The 27,471-nt window shown below is 43.8% G+C and overlaps 1 long non-coding RNA gene across 2 annotated transcripts; it reads left to right on the top strand.

Annotated features, from left to right (window-relative positions):
• Positions 1–1,013: 1,013 nt before the first annotated feature.
• Positions 1,014–27,231, top strand: LOC147000579 (uncharacterized). Of its 2 annotated transcripts, XR_015045778.1 has the most exons (4): positions 1,014–1,317; positions 2,357–2,407; positions 26,564–26,714; positions 27,052–27,231. It is a non-coding gene; the product is annotated as an uncharacterized LOC147000579 (long non-coding RNA). The 2 variants fall into 2 exon arrangements; XR_015045777.1 differs by lacking the exon at positions 26,564–26,714.
• Positions 27,232–27,471: the final 240 nt, after the last annotated feature.

Raw genomic sequence — 27,471 nt, 5'->3', positions numbered from 1 at the left:
CAATGCTTTGAGATTTGAATTTTATTCTAAATGGGGCAAAGTGCAGTATCTTCAGATACAATCAGGGAGGTGACATACTCCAAATTTGTTTTAAATATTTTTTTGTTTTTGGTGCTGGGGATGGATCTTTTATATGAGCTGCCCTCACCGGGCTTTGAATTGTCAGCAGGTATGCTGGCTCCCACATGGGCGGGAGTCTGGGAGGGTTAAGCCAGCCTCACTGAAAAACAGAATTCTCAGGTAAACATCACACTTCACAGTCACTCTTTCTTTGTGCTCAATGATTATGTTCCTCAGACTTTTGTGCCTGCAACAAGTAATTGAGAATAATGACCTAAATCGGAAAGAGCTGCTTTATCTTTGCACTCAATTTAAGATGTTTCAGTGCATGGTCACTTGGTCTCATTGCTGTGAGCTCTGGTGAGGTAGAATATCATGGCAGAGAGGGCATAGCATAGTAGACAGGAGATGAGGGACAGGAAGGGCCAGATACCCTTCTGAGGCAAGTTCCATTGACCACCTACTGCCACCCATACTCAGTGTCCTGATTTCCCACCTACTGCCACCCATACTCAGTGTCCTGATTTCCACCACCTCCCAGTGGTTATGGCTCCACCCATAGATTATAATTGTAATTTGAATTTTATTCTAAATGGGATAAGGTGCATTATCTTCAGATAGTTATAATCAGGGAAGTGACATGTTTTAAATATTTGTTCTGTTTTGGTGTTCATGGATAAAGTAATGGCCCAAATTCTACCTCTCAATTCTGTGCGTGGAATCCAAGCCTTTTATAATGTGATTGTGAGGGACAGTTCATGTCTGAGGGATTTAGGCTGAACCCAGGAGGTCACACATTCATCAAGTGTGGATCAGCCTTGCTAACATCAGCTTGGTCCTTTCATATGGGTGGAGTCACCATGAGGATGTTGAATGCTGCTCTGTGTCATCATCTCACACTTGGTCAGGCTACAGAGCACCTGGACAAGATCCTAAGAGAGCTCAGATGTGGATACTTTCTGCGACCTGGCTTAGAGCCAGCATGTTTATCATGTCTGCTACATAACAACACAAGCTGAAGGCTAGACCAGACCCAAGGGATAAGGATACGAATTCTACTTCCTGGTGGAAAGGTACCAAGTCACATGGCCAGAGAATGTAATTCAGGAATGAGCATAATGACAGACACTGTGAGAAGAACCCACTGACAAGGCGAGGGGAAAGTAGAGACTGTTCAACTTGGAGAGAGACGATAGCCACCTGGAGCGTGTTAGTGCGTTCTCTCTATTCTCGGGTAACTCAGTTCTGAAGCAGAAGGTAAGAAGCATCGCATGTCTGGTTACCAAACACTCTATAGTCCTTTAATGTAGGAGCCATGGTCCCCATTTTGTGTGTGCGAGGCTCAGAGGCATCAGGGAACTTACTCATGTTCACCAGTTGCTAAGCAACATAGACCAGAAACTCCTTAGTTTCCATAGGTGGAAGTGAGTCTAAACTCAGTTCTGTTTTCCAAGTACAACAACAATAACAACAACAAAACACACACACACACACACACACACACACACACACACACCATTACCTTCTAAGAGACTAAAGAATCAAATGCCTTAGCCTGAACTCGGGCTGAATATCTGTGGGAGACATCTTGAAGACATTTTAAATGTAGGAATTTCCATTGTTACAATTGTCAAATGATATGTAACTGGCCATGAGTGGGTGGGGATCAGAGACAGTGCATAACTAATCTGGTAACACATAGGTGGCCCCCAACAACAGTTTTCCAACTTCAAATGTCAGAATCCCTGAATCCTGCCTGGGCTACATCTTTATAAAAGATGGATTTTTCAGAAACATGCCTGGTCTATGCTGGGATGCTGCCAGCATGAGAGAGATAGAATAGGTAAGATGGTATGGGCAAGGTTGTCTGAGCAGGGCACTCCTCCATGCCTCATCTCTTAGTAGAAAGTTCTACAAGGAGGGTTGGTGGAAGCCAAGCCCACAAACTCTCATTTAGCAGGTGTTTAGAAAAATTGTTTTCTCCCTGCGGAAGAAATTGCATGAATTATATTAAAATCAGAGCTAAAGTAATAAAATTACATACTCGGGGCTTTTCTACAAATCACTTTAGTCTGGCAAGATAATTTGAGTGAGCAAAGACAGTCTCCCGGCCGCCACACTCACAGCAAGAGGGAGCAGAGGAAATAAGCTTTGGTGCTTTCTGACTGTACCTAGCTACTTGGTGAAAACTCTCTGTCCTACCCCCTTAATAGAGGTCTCTCTACAGATTAGTGACAGGACAAAGATTGGGGTCCAGAGTCATGAGATGAGTGACTTAGTTTTGTTTTTGTTTTAGGAAGATGAGAGGTCAGAGAGGGTGTCAGATCCACTGGAAATCAAGTCACAGGTGGGCATGAGACCCAGTGTGGGCGCTGGGACAACCCTTAACCATTGAGCCATCTCTCTGGTCCCAATTTTATTTCTAACTCCCCCTCCGTCTCCTCCCCTTCTGTCTCCCCCTCTGTCTCTGTCTCCCTCTCTCCTGTGTATGTGTCTATGTGTCTATGTGTCTGTGTGTTTGTGTCATTGTGGATATACATGCATGGGTACTGTTGCCCTCAGAGGCCAGAAGAGGGCACCAGACTCTCTGTAGCTGAAGTTACAGGCAGTTCTGGGTCCTCTTAATTGTCATAATGTCCATTTTAGGAGGAAACTCTAATAAATTATCAAGTGGGTGGCAGATTCTCAGGACAGGGGCAAAATTGTCCATAGAATTGGGCAGAAACAGACTGTGAATAAATGATCATGTGGGTAGCAGTGATCTGTTAGTTTGAAAGGAAACATATAGCATGCTGCATGTGATCAGAGAAATCTCTTTTGCTTCCAGAACAGTAACATTTTTAGTTAACAGGAAAAATTGTCACCCTTGCATTAATTTATGAACAAAATGGAAGGAGTAAGGAACTGAGGGTTTGTTTGATAGAGTTGAAGAAATGTAGACCCTGCAGGGAAAGAACCCTTGATGTTCTCATTTGTGTGGCCTGGGAGTCAGAGTCCAGCATGGATTCGGGGCTGGAGAGGTGATTTAGCTTCATGCTTCTCTAGAGGACCCAGTTCAGATTTCAGCACCCATGCCAGGGGTTCACAACTGCCAATGACCTCATGTCTAAGGGTATAGCTCTCTTTTGTGGGTGCACACATATCACAAACACACACACACACACTCAAACACATTAATAAAAGAGTAATAGTTCTCAGTGTTAGAGAGATAGCTCAGTTGCTAAAGTGCTTGCCTTACACGCACAAGAACTCGTGTATAAAATGCCACACTCAGCCACAGGCAGCACGCGCCTGTAATCCCAGTACTGGGAGACAGAGACAGGTAGATGCCTGGGATTTTCTGCCCAGGTCAGTGAGGAATTCTGTCTCAAAAGCGAAGGTGGATAGTGTCTAAGGAACAACACCTGAGGATGCCCTTCAGCCTCCCCCTCATGGCACCTGCATACTTGTGACATACATGCCTCATGTGCACACATAAGAAATAGAGTAATGGTTCTGAACCAAGGATGGTGTCCTCTGAGGGTGTGTCTGGCAACATCTGGAGACATTTGATTAGCACAGTCTTTTGGCATATATAAAAGAATAATCTGAGCCAAAATGTAGATTGCTGTCTGTAAGCAGGGATTGGGCAATGGAAAAAGAAGGCGGGCTGAGAGTTTTAGAGATGAGAGATGAGAGATGAGAGAGAGAGAGAGAGAGAGAGAGAGAGAGAGAGAGAGAGAGAGAGAGAGAGAGAAAGAAATGTAGAGGAGAGCAGATGGAACCTATAGGAGAGGAAGAGGAGCCAGAACCTCTCAGTCCTGGGAGCCATAAGTATTGGGGATTTCTTAGATAGATGATTAAATAATAAGTAGGGTGCCTTTGCCCCACTTAGGTGTGTAGCCTGTGTTTATATCAATTGAGTTTTGAGTTCATTGTGCAGGCATTTTGTGGGTTGAGGATGTACTAATATAAATCTGACTAATTAAAACAAACAAACAAACAAAAAAACTGCAAACCAGTCTGAGGTCAGAAGGCCCTGCTGTACCATGTCAGCTCATCATGTGTACAAGGAGCATAGGTGCTGGGCCTGTACATGGTGATGAAGTGTGGAGGATGGCCTCTGCAGTGGACAGCTGCTTTCCTGGGTCCCTTTATATTGTTCTTCTGAACTTATGCAGCATAAAAAAGAGTTCCTCTAATATGCTGAGTATAATCCCAGACCTTCCCTTTTTCCAGTTCCTTTGACTTCCATAAAGCACCCAAACTGGTTTTTGCTTGCTTGTTTGTTTTTAGGACAAGGTCTTAAGTAGCCCAGGGTGGCCTTAAACTCTCTATGTAGCTGAGGATGGCTTTGATCTTCTGTTCCTACTGGACCTGCCCAAGCCTATGCCATGCATGGATAGCATCCAAGGCCTTGTGCCCATTAGGCAAGAGCTCTGCCAACTCAATTGCATCTCGAGCTTCCTCTCTGTTGATTCCCACCACAAAATGTCGTATGCTTGCCAGCCTTCCCCCTACTCTGTCCTAAGCCTGCTTACCACACTACCTCAGTTAGTCAACTCCATTGCTTTTTTCTTAATGTCACCTCCAGAAAGTGTCTCCTGACTGACTGCCCCTGGTGGTCAGGAGGTGGCTGTGATCTGTTTTCCTACAGTGCCTTGAGATTCCCCACCTCAGAGCTTACAGTAATGTGCTCGAACAGCTTTAACATGCACTGCCCTCTTTCTCCAGGCTCTATCTTGCTCATCCTTGCATTCTCAGCATCTACATGAGCATCACCTGACCAGTTCCAGGAAATGGCTTAACATTGACAGTTCAGTAACATTTTGCCAAATGATTGAGTGAATGAATGACTTTAAGCATAGCTGCTACATTAGAAATCATTCTTTTTTATTTTCTTCTCTTCTTTCTGTGGCTTCTACTTACTGCCATTCTAATGAGCCATGGTCTCAAAGGAGAAGCTTACAGAGAAGAGGGCGACAGTGAAGGGTGGGAACTTTGACCTAATGCAAGGAGGGCAGTGCGTGAAAATAACCGTACTTTGTGAGTCAGGAAGATTGGAACTTGGTGAATTGCCAGGAGTACTAACCAGGGCTTGTATTTTTGGTGTGTGTGTGTGTGTGTGTGCATGTGGTGTGTGCATGTGGTGTGTGTGTGTGTACATGTGGTGTGTGCATGTGGTGTGTGCATGAGTTTTATGCTATTTTTCATTGTGTAACCAGTATAAATTTCACTTTCTCTGTTTTCTATTGAATTACAGGAGGGCAGGAATAACCTTTGATCTGTTTCAGGGTCTCTCAAAGCATCTTCTCTCTCTCTCTCTCTCTCTCTCTCTCTCTCTCTCTCATATATATATATCACTCAAAACCCCACTGGGGAAGTGTTTCAGGTAGAGAGATCTTACAGAGGTACATAAGTTTTACAGTCCAGTGAACTGGATTTTCTCAAAGAGGGTGAGTAATTGCTGTAGACACAGTGAGTTATTAACAAAGCTATGACTTGAAAAAGGAGAGCTTTGTTTCATGGGAGAAAAATAATAGAAGCTTGAGGTCTTTAAATTTAGAAAACAAAGTTGGCAACTGCTAGGGTTGCAAGACAGTTTTGACGTCCCCTGAAAGCCACTGCTCCCATCCAATTTTGTTCAGGAGATGGAGAGCAAAGGTTCCTGGGGACACCTGGGTGCATCCCCATTCTGTTTCTCAGTGGCTTTGCCTCTCATTATATCCATGGCCTAGTTTTCACAGGCCCTCTAGATGTCAATGAGCATAGAACACTAGGCAATTGTCCTCGTAAGCTTCTGAAGTTCCTTAGGCATTATGAACAAGTTCACGGACCCCAGCTGGGTGTCACAGCCTACTTTTGTCCTGCTCTATTTCTTCAAGAAATCTAAAGGATGCTGTTGTTATCTTCCAAAGGCAGAGACCATTAACAAAAAGCAGCCCTCTAACTGAGAACGTTTCCCTCCCTGCTTGTGGGCAGTGGAAAAATTGCTAGGATGGAATTTTATTGTGTGGGATGCTACTGTCTGAACCAATAGAACATAGGGGAGAATGTGGCAGGACCTAGAGGAGGCAAGACCTTTGCCTTTGGTGCCCAGCCTAGGGGAAGGAAGCCAATGATCTGCCTTCAAATTTCAGGCTGTGCTTGATGTGGAAGCAGAGCTAGCCTGCCTGTGTGTTCCATGTCCTGGGCATAGGCCTGGACAGGAGCATTAGCTGCTGTCTTCGGCTGGATCTCTGGGCACTGTGGAAGCTCTAGAGGAGATCTGGTTTTCTGGTTTTTGGGGTTTGTTTTGTTTTGTTTTTTTAAATTTCTGCTCTGAGCTTTATATGGCCAAGTGTAAAAATGATTAGCAATCATTATCAGGTGTCCTTGAAGTTGTCTTGGCAGATGGACGGAGTTGAGCTCCAAGGTTTGCAATAGAGTATGTTGTGCAGAGGGCTTGCTCCTCAGTGGGTGGAGTGAGCTCATACAGTATAACATGAGGAACTTAGAGAAGACTCACTCAGGCTCCAAATTAGAGCCCCCATCCCCCTTCAGGTGGCAGCCTCAATGGGAGTAGACACTTGGCCTTCGCATAACTTCCTTCCAAGGGGTGGAAGCTAAACTGCCGTTTGGCTGTTTTTTTCTTTGCTTCCTTTTGTTTTGTTTCTGGCCAGATTTTCCTCTTGACTGTCCAAATTGAATGGCAGGTTGAGGGGCAGAAAATAGAAGATGTAGAAGAATGGCTGCCACCATGTTGATCTTCTGGAAAACTCTTTTTTGCCCGTTATTCCAGCACTCATATTGTGTACCCATATTTGCAAACTCAGAGTTTGTATCCTTCAGGTTGGAGGATCACGAGAGGGATGGTCAAGCTGAAGGGATCGGAGCAGTCAGGATTCCCATCCCATAGGTTATCACTCTTTCCTCCTAAGGTCCCAGTGACACATGGAGGCACAATTCCCACATACATATATATGCATGTGCATATGCACTCCCGTACATGAGTCCACACAGAGAAACTCAAAGCAATCCAAACAAAGTCTGGACTTCTGTTAATAATAATGTATTAACATTGGCTTGTTAACTGCATCAAAAAAATACCAGCTTACGATCTTAATTGTAGGAGAAATGAGAGAAGGGTGCATGGGAATTGTTCTCTGTCTTCTTAAATTCTCTAAGTCTAAAAGTGATCTGAAATTTTAAATCAATTAAAAACCTATTATTAGCAATAATCATTTTCTCTCTTGGGTGAGCTCACTGAGGCAAGTTCAACATCCAGGAGAGCTCACCTGACATGACAGTCTTGCCTGTGACTTCCCTTTGTTAACTATGAAGTCTCAGGGTTGTGGCTGGCGTGGCTACCACACAGTACAACATGGGAAGGTACACACTCTACCTGAGGGAATTCCTGCTGGCTTAGAAGGTAGTTGTGGGGCACCGGGCGCGGGGAAATAACAGGGTGGGAGACCTGTGCCCACCAGAGCTCAGGTAGACTGCCGGGAGACCCCACGGAACCTTGGACAGGCGTTGGACCTCACAGGCCACACAACCTCGCTCCAGGGGGTGGGGAAGGTGCAGTCTCAGCTCTGACTGGTTCTTGCTCTCAGACATCCCAGACTGCTGCATATCGCAGACCTGAGAACAAACCCTCAGGTTACTGCGGGGAAGAGAGAGTCTGGCTGGCTAGCTCAGGCTGCTAGCTTGGCAGCAGCTTGGGTTGATTGGAGGCCATGGCTGGAGTGCAGGAAAGTCTCCCAGCAGAAGGTTAGAAGGGAGGCTCATTAAAGGGAGACCTGCTCCATTGCTCTATCTAACACAGCAAATCTCGATGACTAGAGAAGGTCCATGTTTTGAAGGCGTTTATTGGAGAGAGAGAAAGAGGGAGAGAGAGAGAGAGAGAGAGAGAGAGAGAGAGAGAGAGAGAGAGGAAGGAAGGAAGGAAGGAAGGAAGGAAGGAAGGAAGGAAGGAAGGAAGGAAGGAAGAGAATTAGAGGGCAGCCATGGCCACGTGAAGAGAGGGGGGAAGGGAAGGGGAGAAGGAGAGTGAGAGGTAAGAGACTCGGAGAGAGCAATAGCTTAAGAGAGAGAGGGGGGGCAAGCAGCCCCTTTATAGTGGACTGGGCTACCTTGCTGTTGCCAGGTAACTGTGGGGAAGAGCTTACCTGGCTGTAGCCAGAATACCAGGAGCTTGGGACATTGTCTACATGACTGATAGTCACAGGATTATGGAGTTGAGGAGTTGATGTGGTGTCAGGTGCTTGTGTCTGGGAGCATAGCTTACAGTTAGGTCCCTTGTAGATTTTTCTACTGGGTTTCCCCAGTAAGCCTCGCTCTACCAGGACACAGACTGCCTTTCACAGTCCAACCTAGGCGCATGAAGGAAAAGTCAGACTCACAGCTCTTGCCTCAGAGGAAAACCAGTCACTTCTCTCTGCTTACACTGCCACGCACACACCTGTGCCGAATCACTCTGCACATTGGATTTCCCATTATTCAACTTCGCTGCCCATCTGTGAACTCCCTTGCTTTCTTTATCTCTTTGAACTGGTAGCTCTCAATGGGTGGGGCCATATTTGGAAATAGCCAAAATGTTAAAACCAAACCAAACCAAGTAAGCACTGAGAAGCTGTTATAATCAATACTCCAGGGTCAGGGCTATTGGGAGATGCTGGTGAACAACAGATAGGTCTTCTGTAGTCCTAAAGCTCAACTTTCTGCTGAGAAAACAAACAGCAGTACAGCTAATTCAGCTTGCCAGGTTGAAACAACAGGATGTTTGGTGATTGACTTTGCCAACTCTAAAAAGGATTATGTTATGATTCACTCACGTGGGGCAAGTTTCCTCAAAACATGACTAGAATTCACAGCAGCTTGTCCATTTTGGGGATGCTCTCTGATTCCCCAGAACACAGGTGGGTTCCCATTACTGTAATGCACATAGTAGGTTTCTCTGCTTCATGCCTGGGTTGATTGATGAAGGATTAGCCACTCAACTCAGAGAAGCAATCCTGTACATAAGCTCTGCCACTTGCTAGAAGAATGTGCTAGCAATAGGAGGGTTCACGACTCCTTCTGATGAGATGGAGCCCAACCTGCATCTCCCGGGGCCCATGCTCAGGGTACTATCTTCCTCTTCCAGTCAGTGTCCCAGGAACTGTTGGACTAACTGTATTTTGCTCTTTTTTTTTTTTTCTCTCCATTTTTGGTGATAAAAGCAGACCTTCACTGGTACAAAATGTAAGATGTGTTGTTTCATTCCTTTGAGGTTCCCAAGGAAAAGAACTATGACCAAGGGGTCAGAGTCACTGAGGGGAGGATTTCAACTGAATACATAAAGGAGGTTGCTAAGAGCTGGTATGACTTGTGAGTTTCTAGTCTTTGGACAGTTTTAGACAAACACTAGTCAACCAACCACTTAGGTGTGAGGCTGTCAAGAGGTTTCAGGCATTAGTCCTGGCAATGGAGTGGTTTCAGAATCACATAGAATCATTGCGATTATATAGGAGACTAATGGTTGTCTGAAGTGAGTGTTTCGTGAGCACTGTGCTCTGTGCTGATCGGCCAGAGTCTCACTGAACTCACACATTAATCCTGAGAGGCTACATCAGTCATGACAAATATATATATATATATGTATATATATATATATATATATGTATGTATGTATATATGTGTGTGTGTGTGTTTGTAGATGATGCATGTGCTCACTTGTGGGTGTCTGTATGCCCTGACTTGCATGTGTAGCTCAGAGAACAACTTCAAATGTCATTTCTTGCCTTCCATCTTGTTTGAGGGAGGTCTCTGTTCCTTGGTGTGTGTACTGGCTATTTTTGTGTCAACTTGACACAGCTGGAGTTACCACAGAGAAAGGAGCTTCAGTTGAGGAAATGCCTCCATGAGATACAACTGTAAGGCATTTTCTCAATTAGTGATCAAGGGGGCAAGGCCCCTTGTGGGTGGGACCATCCCTGGGCTGGTAGTCTTGGGTTCTATAAGAGAGTAGGCTGAGCAAGCCAGGGGAGGCAAGCCAGTAAAGAACATCCCTCCATGGCCTCTGCATCAGCTCCTGCTTTCTGACCTGCTTGAGTTCCAGTCCTGACTTCCTTTGGTGATGAACAGCAGTATGGAAGTGTAAGCCGAATAAACCCTTTCCTCCCCAACTTGCTTCTTGGTCATGATGTTTGTGCAGGAATAGAAACCCTGACTAAGACAGTGTGTAAGCTGGGGTAGCTGTCTGGCAGTCTTTTTTTTTTTTTTTTTTTAAGATTTATTTATTTATTATATGTAAGTACACTGTAGCTGTCTTCAGACACTCCAGAAGAGGGCGTCAGATCTTGTTACAGATGGTTGTGAGCCACCATGTGGTTGCTGGGATTTGAAATCCGGACCTTCGGAAGAGCAGTCGGGTGCTCTTACCCACTGAGCCATCTCACCAGCCCCAGCTGTCTGGCAGTCTTGTGGGGATTCTCCTGCCTCTGCCTCTGCCCTCCATTCTCCTATCTCACAGAGGAGCACTGGAATTACAGCTTCACGCTGCTGTGTGTAGCTGGATGTGGATTCTGGGGATTCCCGCTCAGGCCACCACATTTGTGTGGTGAATGCCTTGGCCGCTGTGCTCCCCTCACACCCGACTCTGGACGCACTGTTCTTGGTATACCAGGGCACATGAGGAACCCAAGCCTCTGGATGTTAGATAGGTACTCGCTCAGGATCATTAGTCCGAGGAGACATGTTTAAGCCTAGATTGTCTGTTTAATCTTGCCTGAAGTGTTTTCAAGCTCCAGATGTGGGGAGGAGTTCACCTAATTTTCTTTACTCCAAATCTCACATAATAAAACAAATCCCCAAATTACATAAATTAAAGGCAAAGTGAAAATCTTGCAGAGTGGAGCCTCAACAGGAAAGAACACATCATGTAACACTAGAAAGACAAATTCAAACATAGGAAACACAATTAAGAGGATAGTGGGGAAAAAGAATGAACAATGGACATTTAGGGAACCGTGTGCAGGTGGAGAACTTCCATGAAGTCCATCTGCCATGGTGTGGCTGGTGCAGTACTTTTCTTTCTTCTTTCTAACTTTCATTACTTCTTTGAGTTTGAACATTGGCCTGATTTATGTCTACTCTCTCTAGACTTAATCAGGTGTGTCATTATTATTATATTATTATTACTATATTGTTTTTCTTTGAAAGGCAGAGCTTCCTTCCCAAAGAGAATTTATGCAGTCTCTGTGTGTGTATGTGTGTGTGTCTGTATCTGTGTTTGTGTGTGTTTCTGTCTGTAGTGTGTATTTGTGTTTCTCTGTGTGAGAATGTTTGTATGTGTGTATCTGTGTGTGAGTGTGTGTGTGTGGTGTTGGATCTGAACTGACAATCACTTCTGGGAGACAAAGACTGTTTTCCAGAAGTCTTGTGATTAAATTTAGCAGAAGTTTCTTTTAGAAGTGTGTTTTAAAAAGCACCCTACCTGATCATTTATTTTTATTTCAAATCATCAAGAAAATTGAAGGCTTCTACCATCTCCTTAATTGAATAAGGAGAGACAGACGTGGAAGGATCCTATTGAATGTGGAACAAACTCCAGATCCCCAATTAGAACATTTACACACAGACTTCTCTCTGCCTGGGAGGCTTGTGGCTCTGACTCTCTCCCACCTGTTTCTGATGTGTTTCCTTTTGCCTATCAGGTTAACTTGGAGACCAACCCATTGCTCGATTCCTTTAATAGGACACCTAAGTACATTCCTACTGCAGAACAGAACAGCAAATCTCCCTAAGATTTCTTGGGCCTTTGATATGTTTGTTATGAAATTCTTACTAGTCATTCTCTGTCGTGAAACTAGATGATGCTAGAGTTTAGGAAGGAATTATGGGCCTTTGGTGGCACATTTCTGAACTCCCAGTTTCAAACGGTCCTAAATTAGCTATTTCAGGTAAATGCAGAGAAGTATATTAAATTCTCAGACCTGTAGTTTTTATTGGCTTTATGTAAGAGATGCTGGATCCATTTTTTAAAAAAGAATTATTTATTTTATGTATATGAGTACACTATCACTGTCTTGAGACACACCAGAAGAGGGCACCAGATCCCATTACAGATGGTTATGAGCCACCATGTAGTTTCTGGGAATTGAACTCAGGACCTCTGGAAGAGCAGTCAGAACTCTTAAGCACCAAGTCATCCAGAGATGCTAGATTCTTAAAGGCAAGGAATGGTAACTGATTTGAATAACCCTGAGAATACAGTCGGAGTCATGGCCCCATTTTATAGTTAAAGCTTTATTGGAATATAGCCATGCTTGGTGCCAGAGCTCTCTGAGTGCCTGACCACATGTGAAGTGCTGTGTTGGGGGCTGGTAAAAAGGTACCAGCAAGACGTGGGGCTTTACATTCCTTGGAACATCAAGAACCCTATCTAGGTAGAGAACCAAACCATGAATACAATAAGTGAGATTATATTTCCTACAACTTCAGCAGCACAGTTGTGTTAGAAGTATGGAACCCCAAAGATGCACCCCCTGAGCTATGCACACTATTCTTGTGTTTGCTTATTTCTGTCACTTGATGAGCCTTTCATACAACTCAGGGACCAATGAAAATATCTGGCAAGAGTGTTGTGGGTCACTGTATCTCTGTTGTAATGACTTAGTTCTTCTAGTACAGAAATAGCCATCACCTAGGCAAACAAGCTGACTGAATTCCAATAAAACTTTATTTGTAAGGTGGTCAGCAGTGCTCACACTATATAGTTGGCCAACACAGATAAAACAGATAAAGCTTCATAAATATTTGTTAAAAACGTAACTCACATGTAGATAGTTCAAATAACTGGAGTTTAAGATAAAAGCAGTCCATAAAGGTATAATAATAAACATCTGCTTATTGCATAAAGTTTGGGAAAATGTTCTAAAAGATAATATAAAGAGAAAAAGTTAGGGCTGGGGTGGTAGTTCAGTCAGTAAAGGGCTTGCTTGATAAGCTTGAAGGTCTGCATTTATCTCTAGAATCACATAAAGCAGAGCCAGGCACAGTTGGTGTGAGTGTGTATTCCCAGTGTAGAATGGTGTGAGCGTGTATTCCCAGTGTAGGATGGGAAGGACAGGCATTTCTGCTGCTGCTGGTCAGTCAGACTACTGGGAGAGATCTAGGCCGGTGAGAAACCTTAGATCAAGAACTAAGATGACAGTCGGGCTTTGTGGCCCATGCCTTTAATCCCTGCACTTAGGAGGCAAAGGCAGGCAGATCTGTGTGAATTGAGAACAGTCTGGTCCATACAGCAAGTTCTAGGCCAACCAGGGCTACATAGTGAGACCTTGTTTCAAAAAAAAAAAAAAAAAAAAAAAGGGTGTGCATGATAACATTACCTATGGCTTCCACATACATGCAGACATGTGCATATGTGCCCTACACATGCACACACACACACACAGAGAGAGAGAGAGAGAGAGAGAGAGAGAGAGGGAGAGAGAGGGAGAGAGAGAGAGGGAGAGAGAGAGGGAGAGAGAGAGTGTGTGTGTGAGAGAGATACTAAGAGGTATCTCAGTTAAAAAATTGTATTTCTATTCTTGTTTAGTCATTTCTTTGTAAGTGCCTTTTGTTTTTAAATCAAGAGAATAAGTAACTGGGATTTAAAATTATTATAATCTGTATTTGTTCTATTTGTGTGGGAGTGGAGATAATTGATGGATCCTGCTTCCCCTAGGATTCCTGTCACAGAGCTCCTGTCCTCTGAAGTGGATATTGCTTATGCACAAAGCAAGCTCGGCTGCGTCTGCCTCTTGATTTCCAAAATTAGATTTTTTTGTCCACGATCCAGGTTTTGAAAAATCCTGAAGTGCTTTTGGATTCAAGGGAGGATTTAATTACAAAGCCTGGTAGAATCTCAGTGCTGAGGGCTGTGTTGCTTCTGTGTGGGCAACTCATTTACCCAAAGGAGAGTTCTTTCCTCCTAGCTTGGGGGGCAGGCAGAGTTCCTAGAAGGCTGTTCACAAAGGACGGGGCCTTTTGAGAATGTGATGCTTGAAAATGGTCCAGGAAGGGCTTCGATGAGTACCTGAGCTAGAAAGAATTAATAGCTTGCTGTGAGCAGAGTGTGGGGGGCTGGTAATAGAAAGTTTATATCTTCTCAGTTCTATGGTAAGGAGGGGGGAGATAGTGTTCTAGCTCCACTCTCCCAATATGCACCCACCAACACACCCTTCCTTCTCCCCTCAGTCCCCCTCCTCTTCTCTTCTCTTCTTCCTCTTCTTCCTTTTGCCCTTGTACTGGCTAGTTTTGTGTCAACTTGACACAGCTGGAGTTATCACAGAGAAAGGAGCTTCAGTTGGGGAAATGACTCCATGAGATCCAGCTTTAAGGCATTTCCTCAATTAGTGATCAAGGGAGAAAGGCCCCTTGTGGGTGGGACCATCCCTGGGCTGGTAGTCTTGGGTTCTATAAGAGAGCAGGTTGAGCAAGCCAGGGGAAGCAAGCCAGTAAAGAAACATCCCTCCATGGCCTCTGCATCAGCTCCTGCTTTCTGACCTGCTTGAGTTCCAGTCTTGACTTTCTTTGGTGATCAGCACCAATGTGGAAAGTGTAAGCTGAATAAACCCTTTTCTCCCCGACTTGCTTCTTGGTCATGATGTTTGTGCAGGAATAGAAACCCTGACTAAGGCAACCCTTCATCCTCCTCATTCTCTTCCTTGTGCCAGGCTCTCCATGCAGCACCCTTATCTGTTCTAATCTGACATTGTGACCAACAGCCTCTGCTCCCTTAAGCTTCTTTTGCATACCCCCATTTCATCACCCATCTCTAACTGCCTCCCCAGATAAATAGAGGTCTTCTATACAGCAGTTTGTTTTTAAAGGCAGACAACTCATGACATTCCAAGGTCTTTCTAGAAGTATCTCAATATTCAGATGGCCTTCAAGACCTTTTCTCCCCAGCTGGGAGGTGGAGAGCTGTCAGGGGACAATTATATTTGGCAGCTTTTAAAAGATGGATGTTTGTCTGGGTGAGAAGGGAGGTGGCCGAGTCATGTGCTTGAGGCACATTTGATATGCACCCATCTGTGTTCTTGCTATTTTCGAAGATGACTATGTGGCATTTCACCATCTACCCCAAACACCTCCTCTGTTCTCCCCAAAGGCCGAGGGTGGAGATTTATCAGATACACAGTGCTGTATACCCTTTGAGCTGCTGAAGGTTCAGTCTAGAAGCCTGTCTTTCAAAGTAGGAAGAGAAAGAGTAGGGAGGAATGTGAGCCTGAATCTCCATCATATGCCTGTTGTTGCCCATTTGTTCTTTGCTTCATTTTGTCCAGAAACACTGTAAGGTAGAGCATTTCCCTAAACTGTGATATCCCCTTGTTGCTGGCAATGAACACTTCCTTTCCTTGTAACTGTTCCCTTTAAAGTGATTGCAATATACTGTGTAGCATAACTGTAAGCATGCTGAACTCTCCTCGGTATGCCAGTTTTGATGCTCATTGATCAGAGTTGTGTGGTTTGTGCTTACCACCGAGGAAGGATAGAACTCTTGGAAGTTCACATTACAGAACCCTGGGCTGAAATAGACTGTTTACCGCTGAAGGTGTTTGTCAGCTAGCTCTGCCTACTGTGGAAGACATCTGGTCATTCATTCTTCCCATGAATATTTATATAGCTTCAACAGTGTGCCTGCTGGAGGTCTGAGCATGGAGGAAGCATTTGAGAATTTCAACAGTTAGGAGGGCAGGAACAAAGTACAAACAAGTGATCAACTGAACACACAACTTCAGGCACAGGTGACCATTGCCAGGAAACTAAAACATGGGGCTGGGGGATGCTTGGAAGGTAAGAGCACATATTGTGCAAGTATGAAGATCCGAGTTTGAATTCTCAGTGCCCATGTAAAAAGCTGGCTGTGGCCACAGATAACCCCCAGGACTGTATGGGAGAGTGATGTAGTTAGGAAGAGTTCTGGAGCTCTCGATTCCCTCCTCAGCTCCAGGTTTAGTGAGAGAATAGACAGTGTTAGGGCAGGGCACCTAACCTCATCCTCTATCTTCCACATGCATGCACAGTTACATGCACCATGCATACACATGCTTGCACATGTGCATAGGTAAGATTCGGGGACTGCTTGCATGAGGACAATAATAACAGCATGACCAGGAAAGACCCCAGGGAAAGGTGACACTGGAGCTGAAGAACGATGAGAGGTCTCCAAAGGGAAGGCTTGGCTGAGAACAGACAACATACAGTGCAAACGTGAGATGACATTAAAGGTAATGTCCCATTAGCTTCAGACTCCTTTCCTGTCTATGAAATAGCATGCTGCCTATTAATTTAGAGGTGCTGAACAGTTGTTAGCCAAAAGGGCCCCTGAACTTTTATTAGAATTTGGAAATAAATTCAACTTGAGAATAATCAAGAGTGGTGACCTTTGTGACCAGCAAATTCTAATGGGCTGCTCTTGAGTTTGAGGAAAGGACTAAGCCACTGATGGATGGTTCTGGAAACCATTCCATTCTAGAAGCCAACTTAGATCTGTCTGAGTGCTAAGGACACCTGCGTCCTATTGGCTTCCACCAAGCAAGGCAAGACATGTCACTTATTTCTGTTGTTACATCCCAGAGACTTCAAGCCTCTGGTGTTGGGTGCCACAGTTATGTTTCTAAAAGCATGGCTGCATTCGTTCATTTAGCAGGAATGTGTTACGCACCTCCTATTAGCTGGGCACTCTGGTGGGCAACGGGGCCAAAGATGACAGCATGCCTGCTCTCCATGAGCTTTTGACTTCCTGGGGACAGGAACATGGATTTGTAGTTTCTCGTTGTTTAATATGGACCATATTACTTACCTGGGCAAACTGAGAAGTTTCACCTAGGCTAGAGCTCTGCAAGCTTGATATAGGGAGACAAACTGAGCCACATGCGTGGACCAAGCAAGCTGATATTGATGGGGACGGGGAAGCATTTCAGAGTGACCATGTTGTTCATGAACTCATTTGCACAGTGAAACAGGTGTGGATTTTTATATTTTTTTGTGAGAAAGCCATAGTCAGTGAAATCTCAGATGATGGTGATGAGGATGATGATGGTGGTGGTGGTGATTTGGAGACAGGGTTTCTCTCTGCAGCCCCTGGATGTCCTGGAATTTGATGTATAGACCAGGCTGTCCTTGAACTCAGAGATCAACCTGCCTCTGCCTCCCAAATGCTGGAATTAAAGGTGTGCAATACCACTGGCCTAGCAAATCAAATTCTCTGATACCCCCCCCCTCTCTGTCTCTCTCTCTCTCTCTCTGTCTCTCTCTCTTGTCTGGATGTGCAAACGAACCTGTGTGTTCTGTGTATCTGGGGCAGGGGCAGGGGCAGGGGCAGGGGCAGGGGCAGGGGCAGGGGCAGGGGCAGGGGCAGGGGCAGGGGCAGGGGCAGGGGCAGGGGCAGGGGCAGGGGCAGGGGCAGGGGCAGGGGCAGGGGCAGGGGCAGGGGCAGGGGCAGGGGCAGGGGCAGGGGCAGGGGCAGGGGCAGGGGCAGGGGCAGGGGCAGGGGCAGGGGCAGGGGCAGGGGCAGGGGCAGGGGCAGGGGCAGGGGCAGGGGCAGGGGCAGGGGCAGGGGCAGGGGCAGGGGCAGGGGCAGGGGCAGGGGCAGGGGCAGGGGCAGGGGCAGGGGCAGGGGCAGGGGCAGGGGCAGGGGCAGGGGCAGGGGCAGGGGCAGGGGCAGGGGCAGGGGCAGGGGCAGGGGCAGGGGCAGGGGCAGGGGCAGGGGCAGGGGCAGGGGCAGGGGCAGGGGCAGGGGCAGGGGCAGGGGCAGGGGCAGGGGCAGGGGCAGGGGCAGGGGCAGGGGCAGGGGCAGGGGCAGGGGCAGGGGCAGGGGCAGGGGCAGGGGCAGGGGCAGGGGCAGGGGCAGGGGCAGGGGCAGGGGCAGGGGCAGGGGCAGGGGCAGGGGCAGGGGCAGGGGCAGGCTGACTTAATTTTTCCCTGTCATGGTTTACTCGATTGGCCACTGAGGAAGCACAACAGCAAGCTCCCACAGTCTCTTTTGTGATATCTTGGGGGAAGTCCTGGAACTGCATGAGTTTGTAGTTTTAAATCAGTGTCTTCACGACCACACCTCCATTCTGTTGCCAATAATTCATGCTGATCAGGTTTATCTTGAAAAATAAGAGCACGTTTTAGCTCTGAGAACCACAATTTTTAAAATGTTAGCCCCCTACCCTCACCCCTTCTCTCTGCTGCCCAGGGCATTCTTGAATTTCTGAGCTCAGGAAATTTCTGTCCTCTGCCAACACAGCACCTGATTTTGCAGGTGGGAGCCTCATGCTCACCTTGAATCACATGTGTTTCTAAGGGGAAGATATTGGCCCAGAAACTTGTATCATGGTGGCGGGAAAAGTGGTTCTCAACCTTCCTAAAGCTGCAACTCATTCATATAGTCCCTCACATTGCGGTTACTTCTTTATAACTGTAATTTTGTTACTATTATAAATTGTAATGTAAATATTGATATGTGACTTCTGTGAAAGAATCGCTGGATTCCCAAAGGGGGAGTGATCAATGGGTTGAGAACCTTTGATCTAGACCCCCCACAGACATACACACAACATCCCCCTGAAGCCACAAGGAAAGACTCACAGAACTAAGGATGTCTGACTAGTCGATGGCAAGTCTGGGGAAATTGGACTGAGTCTTCAGATGTTGGGAGTGGGGGAGGACATAAGATCTCTTGTGAAAATTTCGAAGGAAAAACTGCCATTGACAGTCACGATCCAGGTTACAGGACTCCAATTTGGTCTTAACAAAGGAAGCCCTAGAAATGTCAGAGAAGAATGTCTCTTCCTAGCTGGGGGAGTTCTCTTTATCAGGGGCTAAAGTTACCTGATTTTGATCTTTCTCATAAGAAGTAGACCAGAGATTGAACTTTTCATTTTCCCATTTTCTTTTATTAGCACATATTAATTGTATGAAGTTGTATGAATTATACATTCATATAATATTTTAATCATATTTGCCCTATATCTTACCCTTTCCTATCTACACCCTAATAATTCGCCTCATTTATGTCCTCTCATGCATCTCCCTGGATCTGACTCACTGTGCCCTACATGGTGCAGTCCCACGCATTCCTCTGCCTGTGACATAATTCCGCTTGTTATTAATGGCTGATCATACTGCATCACGGGCATACACCGCCTTTTTCTATATCTCTTTGTGCGTTTACAGCCACCTATGCAGATTCTACAAGTTGACTCTTATTAATACTGTAGCAGTCAACATGGCTGTGCAGGCTGTCTATGACTCCTTCGGATCTCTGAGGAACCTTCCTCCTGACTTTCAAGGTGGCTGGATGAGTTTCCACTGCCATCCAGGATACCTAGGACTTTTCTTTCCCCTGAATCATTGCCAGCGTTGGTTATACTTTTGTGACTGTTCTCTATTCGCCACTTATCATCAGGAGTGGAAGAGAAAGCCTATTGCAGCTTGACGTTTATGAAAGTTTATAAATCGGCTGAAGTATTGGCTGAAAATAATCTTTAGCTGATCATTAAAACATTTTTTTATTTATTGAAAATAGATTCTTTTATCATACAATATATTCTTATTATAGTTTCTCCTTCTACCTCCCCTCCCCTCCAGATCCACTCACTTTCTATCTGTCATTAGAAAAGAACAGGCTTTTAAGAGATAATAACCAAATATGACAAAATATAATAAGGTTAAGCAAGAACTTCCATATTGAGGTTGGACTCAGCAACCCAACAGGAGGAAAAAAGTCCTACGAGCAGGAACAAGAGTCAGAAACCCACTCATTCTCATAGCTAGGGGTCCCACATAAATACTAACCTAATAGCTATACTATGTGTGCAGAGGACATGACCTGTGTAGACTCCGGTAGAGCCTGTGCTTGATACTTTAGTCTCTGTGAGCTCATAGGAGCCTTGCTTAGTTTATTCAGGGGGTCTTGTTCTCCTACTGTCCTTCATCCCCTCTGACTCTTACAGTCTTTCCACCTCCCCTTCTATGGGGTCCTCCTATCTAGACATCCACTCTCCAAGTAATGTCTGGCTGTGGGTCTTTGCACTTGTCTCTGTCTGCTGCTGGAGGAAGCCTCTCTGATGATGACTGGATAAGGCACTGATCTATGAGTATAGCAGAATATTATTAAGAATCATTTGTTGTTGTTAAATGTATGTTTGTTTTTAAGACATTTGATTTTACACTGGGTCTCTGAACTATTTAGTCTCTGGTTCTCCGTTATCCAAGCAGTGCCCAGTATAGGTTCATTATCATGGAGTGGACCTTAAGACAAGTCATGCATTGGTTGGCCACTCCTACAAGTTCTGTGCCACCATTGCCCTAGTGTATTTTGCAGGCAGGCCAGATTGTAGGTCAAAGGTTTTGTGACTGGGTTGTTGTCTGTGTCTTACTTTTGGAAGCCTGGAAAGTACCTTCCTGCATCAAAGGGATAGACGACAGGAATGAAGGCTCCATGTAGGCACCGTCTTGACTTCGCCATGGTTAATGAGTTGTGTGAATGTTATCCTTGGCAATAGAACCCCTGCTGTCAGTTTGCAGAGAGCAACCTTTTGTCTTAGCATCCGCCTGGACTTCTTGCAGGTTTTCATGGAACCTCCTTGGCTAACACCTCAAATGAATGCAACCTAGATCTACCATTGGAAGCCTTGCCTGGCTACAGGATATGGCCAGTTGAGACGTTGTATCCTCTATTACTAGGAGTTCTCATTAGGACAAGCTTCATAGATTCCATGAAGTTTCCACTGCCCTAGGTCTCTACTACACTCCCTAAATGCCCCCAGTAGCAGCCATCTCTACCTGCACTCTCGCCTTCCATCAAACTCCCCGACCTGGTTTGTCCTGGATCATCTGCTTCCAGTTCACCCATAGAGTCTATCCTGTTTTCCCTTCCTGGGGAGATGCATGTGTCCCACCTAGACCGCTCTTCTTTACCTAACATCTCTGGTCTACAGATTGTAGGTTGGCTATATAATTTATTTAATGGCTAATATTCACTTATAAGTGAATACATAAAGTATTTATCTTTCTGTGTCTTGGTTACCTTGCCCTGGATCATTTTTTTTTCTACTTTCATCCATTTGTCTGCAAGTTTCATTATGTCATTTTAAAAAAGTTTAACCACTTAGTAATACTCCAGTGTGTAAATGTACCACTGTTTTGTTTACCATTTTGTATACCATATTATTTATCCATTCTTCTGTTAAGGGATCTCTAAGTTGTTTCTGGTTCTGGTTATTATGAGTAAATCCACAATGAACTTGGTTGAGCAAGTGTCCTTGTGGTAGGATGGAGTATGGTTGGGTCTTGAGTTAGATTAATTTCTGATTTTCTGATTTTCTGAGACACTACCATATTGATTTCCAGAGTTGTCTCACAAGTTTGCACTCCTACCAACAATGGAGGAGTGTTCCCATTGTTCTACATCCCCCAGCATGAGTTGTCACTTGTGTTATTGATCTTAGCTACCCTATCAGGTGTAAGATGGAATCTTTGGGTCATTTTGATTTGCATTTCCCTGATGGCTGAGGATGTTGAACATTTCTTTAAATATTTCTTGACAGTTTGAGATTCCTCTAATTAGATCCGTACCCAATTTTTAAATTAAAATACTTGTTTTTTTTTAAAATATCCAGTTTCTTGGGTTCTTTATATAATTTGGGTATTAGTCCTCTACTGGATGTGAACTTGGTAAAGTCTTTTCCCACTCAGTAGGCTGTAGCCTTGTTCTATTGATGTGTCCTTTGCCATGCAGAAGCTTTGCAGGTTCATGAGGTTCCATTTATTCATTGTTGACCTTCGTGCCTATGTTAATGCTATTCTGTAAGCTCAGAAAGTCTTCTCCTGTGCCAATTTCTCCATTTTCTATTCTGTCATGTTCAGTGTACCTAGTTTTATGTTGAGATCTTCATTTTATTTAAAGTAGAGTTTTGTGCAGGGTGATTCATATGGATCTGTTTGCATTCTTTTGTCCAAAACCATTATTTTAAAGATGTTGTCTTTTTTCCAATGTGTATTTTTGGATTCCTTAAAAAAAGTTGTCCATAGGCATATGGATTTATGTCTGGGTCTTCAATTTGATTTCATTGACCAATATTTATATTTTTATGACAATATCCTGCTGTGTTTATTACTATAGTTTTATAGTATAACTTGATCAGGAATGGTGAGACCCCTTACAGTTCTTTTATTGTTCAGAGTAGTTTTAGCTATCTGGTGTGTGTGTGTGTGTGTGTGTGTGTGTTGCCATATGACGTCGAGAATTGTCCTTTCAAGATCTATGAACCATTTTGTTGGAATTTGGATGGGAATTGCTTTGAATCTGTAGATTGCTTTGGTTGGGTGGGCATTTTTATTATGTCAGTCCTACTGACCCATAAACATGGGCGATCTTTCCATCTTCTGATATCTTCTTCAATTTATTTCTTCAGAGACTTAAAGTTTTTAATTATACCAGTCCTTTACTTGCTTATTTAGAGTTACTCCAAGATATTTTATGATATTTGAGGCTTTTGCAAAATGTGTTATTTCCCTGATTTCTTTATCAGTCTGTTTTTCATTTATGTTTAGGAGGGATACTGATTTTTTGAGTTAATTTTATATCCAGTTATTTTGCTGAAAGTGTTTATTAGCTGTAGGAAATTCTTGGAGGAATTTCAAGGTTATTTTTATATACTACTATATTATCTGCAAATAATGATAATTTGACTTCCTCCTTTCCAATTTGTATCCCTTGATCTCCTTCAGTTGTCTTATTGCTTTAGCTAAAACTTCAAATACTATATTGAATAGACATGGAGAGAGTGGGCAGCCTTGTCTCATCCCTGATTTTAGTGGGACTGCTTTGAGTTTCTCTCCATTTAACCTGATGTTGCCTAAAGGCTTGCTGTTAATTGCCCTGATTATATTTAGCTATGTCCATTGTATCCCCAATCTCTCCAAGACTTTTATCATAAAGAGGTTTTGTATTTTGGCAAAAAGCCTTTTCCTGCATCTAACGAGATGATCACTTGTATTTTCTTTCAGTTTATTTATATGGTGGATTATATTTCCTGATTTTCATATATTTAACACTCCTTGAATCTCTGAGATGACACCTACTTGATTATGGCAGATGATCTTTTTTGATGTGTTCTTGGATTTGGTTTGCAAGTATTTTATCGAATATTTTTTGCATCAATATTCATGAGGGAAATTGGTTTGTAATTCTTTCTTTATTGAGTTTTTATGTGGTTTTGGTACTAGAGGCCTCATAAAATAAGTCAAGCCATGTCCTTTCTGTTTCTATTTTGTGAAATAATTTGAGGGGCATTGACATTAATTCTTTGGAAGTCTGGTAGAATTCTTTTTTTCTAAAAGTGTCTGGCCCTGGGCCGCTTTTGGTTTATAGTCTTTTAATAGTTGCTCCTATTTTACTAGGGGCTATAGGTGTACTTAAATTGTTTATATGATTTTTGTCTTAACTTTGGAAGTGGTACCAATTGAAAAAGTTATCCACTTTTAAAAGATTTTCCAATTTGGTGGAGTACAGGGTTTTTCCATGGACAAACCATTTATTTTGTGAGCAAATAGTATCTGCAGGCCCAACAATAACTTGTGCTCTGCATCCAATCCTTTGAGCTCTGGACTGTGATGTTGTTGTTGTTGTTTTCTTGATAGTACAGCAGGTTCTGGCATTTGGTGTTCAATGTGTTCTCAAGTATTTATGGTGCTAGATTTGGTGGGGGAGAAGACATGGCAGGCCATGTTTCCTCATCAAGTTCTGAAATATTCAAGCTAGGAGAGTCATAGCACTGGATTTATCAATAATGCAGCCACTACAGGGTTTAACACTGGAAGTGGGAAGGGGTAGAAATGTTCCATTAAATTATGTTCCTCAATGTGGAGATAAACAGAGGAGGTGACCAAATGGTGCTGCCATCTCGCTGTGGTGTTTAGATTATCCTCTAAACTCTCAAAAAGGAGCACGTCTTCCAAAAGGTTTCTCTTTAAATCCACTCCATCCATCCATCCATCCATCCATCCATCCATCCATCCATCTATCCACCCATCTATCTATCCATCCATCTATCTATCTATCTATCTATCTATCTATCTATCTATCTATCTATCTATCCATCCATCCATCCATCCATCCATCCATCCATCCATCTATCCGTCTGTCTGTCTGTCTGTCTGTCTGTCTATCCATCCATCCATCCATCCATCCATCCATCCATCTATCCATCCGTCTGTCTATCTATCCATCCATCCATCTATCCATCTATCCATCTATCCATCTGTCTGTCTGTCTGTCTGTCTATCCATCCATCCATCCATCCATCCATCCATCCATCCATCTATCCACCCATCTATCTATCCATCTATCCATCTATCTATCTATCTATCTATCTATCTATCTATCTATCCATCTATCCATCCACCCATCCATCATCTGCCTGTTTATCTATCTATGGAGAGAGAGAGTGAGTGACAGAGGATACTCCATATCAGTGCATTACTGTTCATAATAGATTCCAGGAGAGGCAAATATACTTACCTTGTGGACTTCTTGGTCTTGTGGTCAGGCCCAACATCATGGTGATGGAATCACATAGAGGGGGACTTTCACCTCATGAAGTGAATGAAACAGGGGAAATTACCAGGTACCAGGCATAGCCTTCAGAGGCATTTCCCTAGTGACTTATTTCCCCAAAGAGGCTCTGCCTCCTAAAGTTCCAGAATCTTCTAAAATAGTACCATGACCTGAGGACCAAGTATTCAACACACATGGCTTTGGGGAATGTATTGTATTGAAGCCATAAAACATAGTATGTTTCCTTTAGGTAAGACTCTAAATCTGTATATTCATATTTAAATTTATATCTATGCAAGGAACAGTCTTACAATTGTACCTTGTTGGGGTCCAGAGTCACCTCAGAAATGACATGAACACTGATTTCAGACAGACAAGGATAGATTATTGAACATACACCACAGGACCAATAGATCAGGGCCACCATCCAGACCTGGGAGCTAAACCTTGACATTGAGTTAAGATCCTACAGGGCTTTTAAAGCTTGAGATCTACAAACATCTGTTACAAGTTATTCCACCAATCAGGATTTAGGGATAGGTGATTTCCTCAGGAACGTGTCTTTGTACTTATCCTGATCCCATTGGTTGGGATATTCAACTGTTTTGGGGGACTTGCCTTGTCTAATATTCATGTTCTAACTTGTCTACCAGGATGAGACTTGCTTAACCTTCATGTCTTAACTTGCCAACCAGGATGTCAGTTACCCATGACATGTTTCTTTCTAACAAGTAGGATGTCAGTTCCCAGGGAGGTCTTGGGAACTTGAACTTTACTTGACACCTACTCAAAATAGAAATCTTACTCCAAATAGTTTCTTATATTGGTGCAGGTGTCTCTCTTATGTTGTCCATCCCAGGGCAACTTATGCAGTGCATACATACCATAATAGCTCGCACATAGGTGCAGGAAGTGCTGCTGGGTGGTTGGTTCAGGTCCAAGCTTATGGTGGCTAACTATACAAAGCAGTTCTAACTGACTTCTGTTGGGATTGGTTTCCAGAGCATAGAATATAACAGAATATGCAATCAACTTGGACATGAGAAAATTTCTTAGTAACAGTGGTAATGACATGTGAGAAAGTGTCCCTGTGACATTAGTAACAGCTCAAAATGGCAGACTAGACAGGTATCAATTACCTAGCCCTTAATCTTTTACCTAGGCCTTCACACTTATCTAAAACTATATTGATAATTCTTGTGTTGACTTGGAGTAAACATAATTGTGTGTTAAGATTTGGAAGAAAATAATTAGGCTTCAGTGCATGACCATGCCCAGACACATGCACAGCACAAACAAGTTGTTCATAAAAAGAGCACATGAAGTCAGGGGGATGGATGAACACACTCAAAACGCATTTGAACAGAGGTCTTAGAGAACTGATAAAAACAGTTTAAAGACTCTGGTTAGTACTCTTATTTGAGACTAGCTAGATAAGGGGACAGAAACGAGAATTATCATTTCAAATTCTTTCATTCTATTTAATCAGAAAAAGGATTGCATGTATGACTTAAAACAATTTAAAAATAGAAATCATTAAATCACATGTTTTTAAGATTTTAGAAAAATACACAGTGCCTAAGTAGCCAGGCAGAATCTGGTTTTGACTATCCCACAGCTGTGGGGTTTAAGGTTTTAATCTTCTTTGTGGAGCTGCTGGATTCAAAGAGATTCCAACTGGTTCATTCCAAGTTCAGTTATTTTGAGCTGAATCAAAAATGGAGAGGAGGAGGGCCCAAGGGGAACATGCAGAGAGAAGTCTTGGATCCCCTTAGCATTAATCCATCAGTAAGCGGGTTCATAACACACACCTATGCTTGCTGAGAGAGCTTGAAATAGCCTGAAAGGTTTGAAAGGACAGAAAAGAAAGGAATATTTCTTAAAAATTCTTTTGGTATAGGCTCCAGCAGTGGTACTTTCTTCAATTCTTATAATATCCCCCCCTTTTTTTTTGCATAGGAGGGTGTAAAAAGTTGAGAATTTTATCCAAAGTCCTCCACCCAACCTGTGAACAAGAGAGCTAGAACTGAAGCCCAGGTGTATCTGGCTCACAAACCTTAAAGGTTTTGAATATGGCATAATTTGTAGGCTAAAGTTTGCAATGGAAGAGGTAAGCTGGCACCCAGGCTTGTGGAGTGTTATGAGATAGATGCGGCTCATCTTCCCAGAGCATCCCTTATTCTTGCTGAAAAGTGATTGGAAAAAAAAAACTCTGAAGGGAAACAGAGGGGAGTGGGGAGGGTGGGCATGGAACTGGGTGGAGTAGAGGGAAGGAAAACTACTATCTGGATGTGTTATTTGGCAGGGTTGGGGGAGAACCAAGGACACAGTGTAGTTGTGGATTTAAATCCACTTTGAGGTCAGACTAAGTGGTGCAGGTGGGGTTTGTGCAGCAGCATCAGATATGCCAGGATAACAAGAGGTAAGATGGCGTCTTTAATACATAGGTGCACAAGGTCAGCCCTGCATAGAGGATTCTTCTGTGATCGTGTATTTTCCATCTGACATGACCTGGAAGCAGACTGATGAAGACGCCACAGATCCATCCCACTGGTTTCCTGCCGTGTGTCTGCAGCAGATATTGCTTTGAACGTACTTCCTCCATTAAATATAGATCATACTTTACAGCATCCCAAACGTTGCCTCTGGACTCTCTGTCACTGGGGAAACCTATCTGTTAAATATGAGCTAAGTATGGTGGCTAGCGCACACTTTTGAGAGCCAGAATGTCTAGGCTTGAATCCTAGTTTCCACACTATGGCTGTTTGGTTGTGGCTGAGCCACTGATCTCCAGGGAGTTAATTTGCCTCCTGTGGGAAATAAGAATAGAAGAAGTGCCTACTTCATAGAGTCATCGGAGCGATTAA

The sequence above is a fragment of the Mus caroli genome, unplaced genomic scaffold (genome assembly GCF_978045245.1).
Source record: "Mus caroli unplaced genomic scaffold, Mus_caroli_1 scaffold_17, whole genome shotgun sequence".
Lineage (NCBI taxonomy): Eukaryota > Metazoa > Chordata > Mammalia > Rodentia > Muridae > Mus > Mus caroli.
Note: the sequence above shows the minus strand (reverse complement) of the source record. Positions and strands in the feature narration are given on the sequence as shown.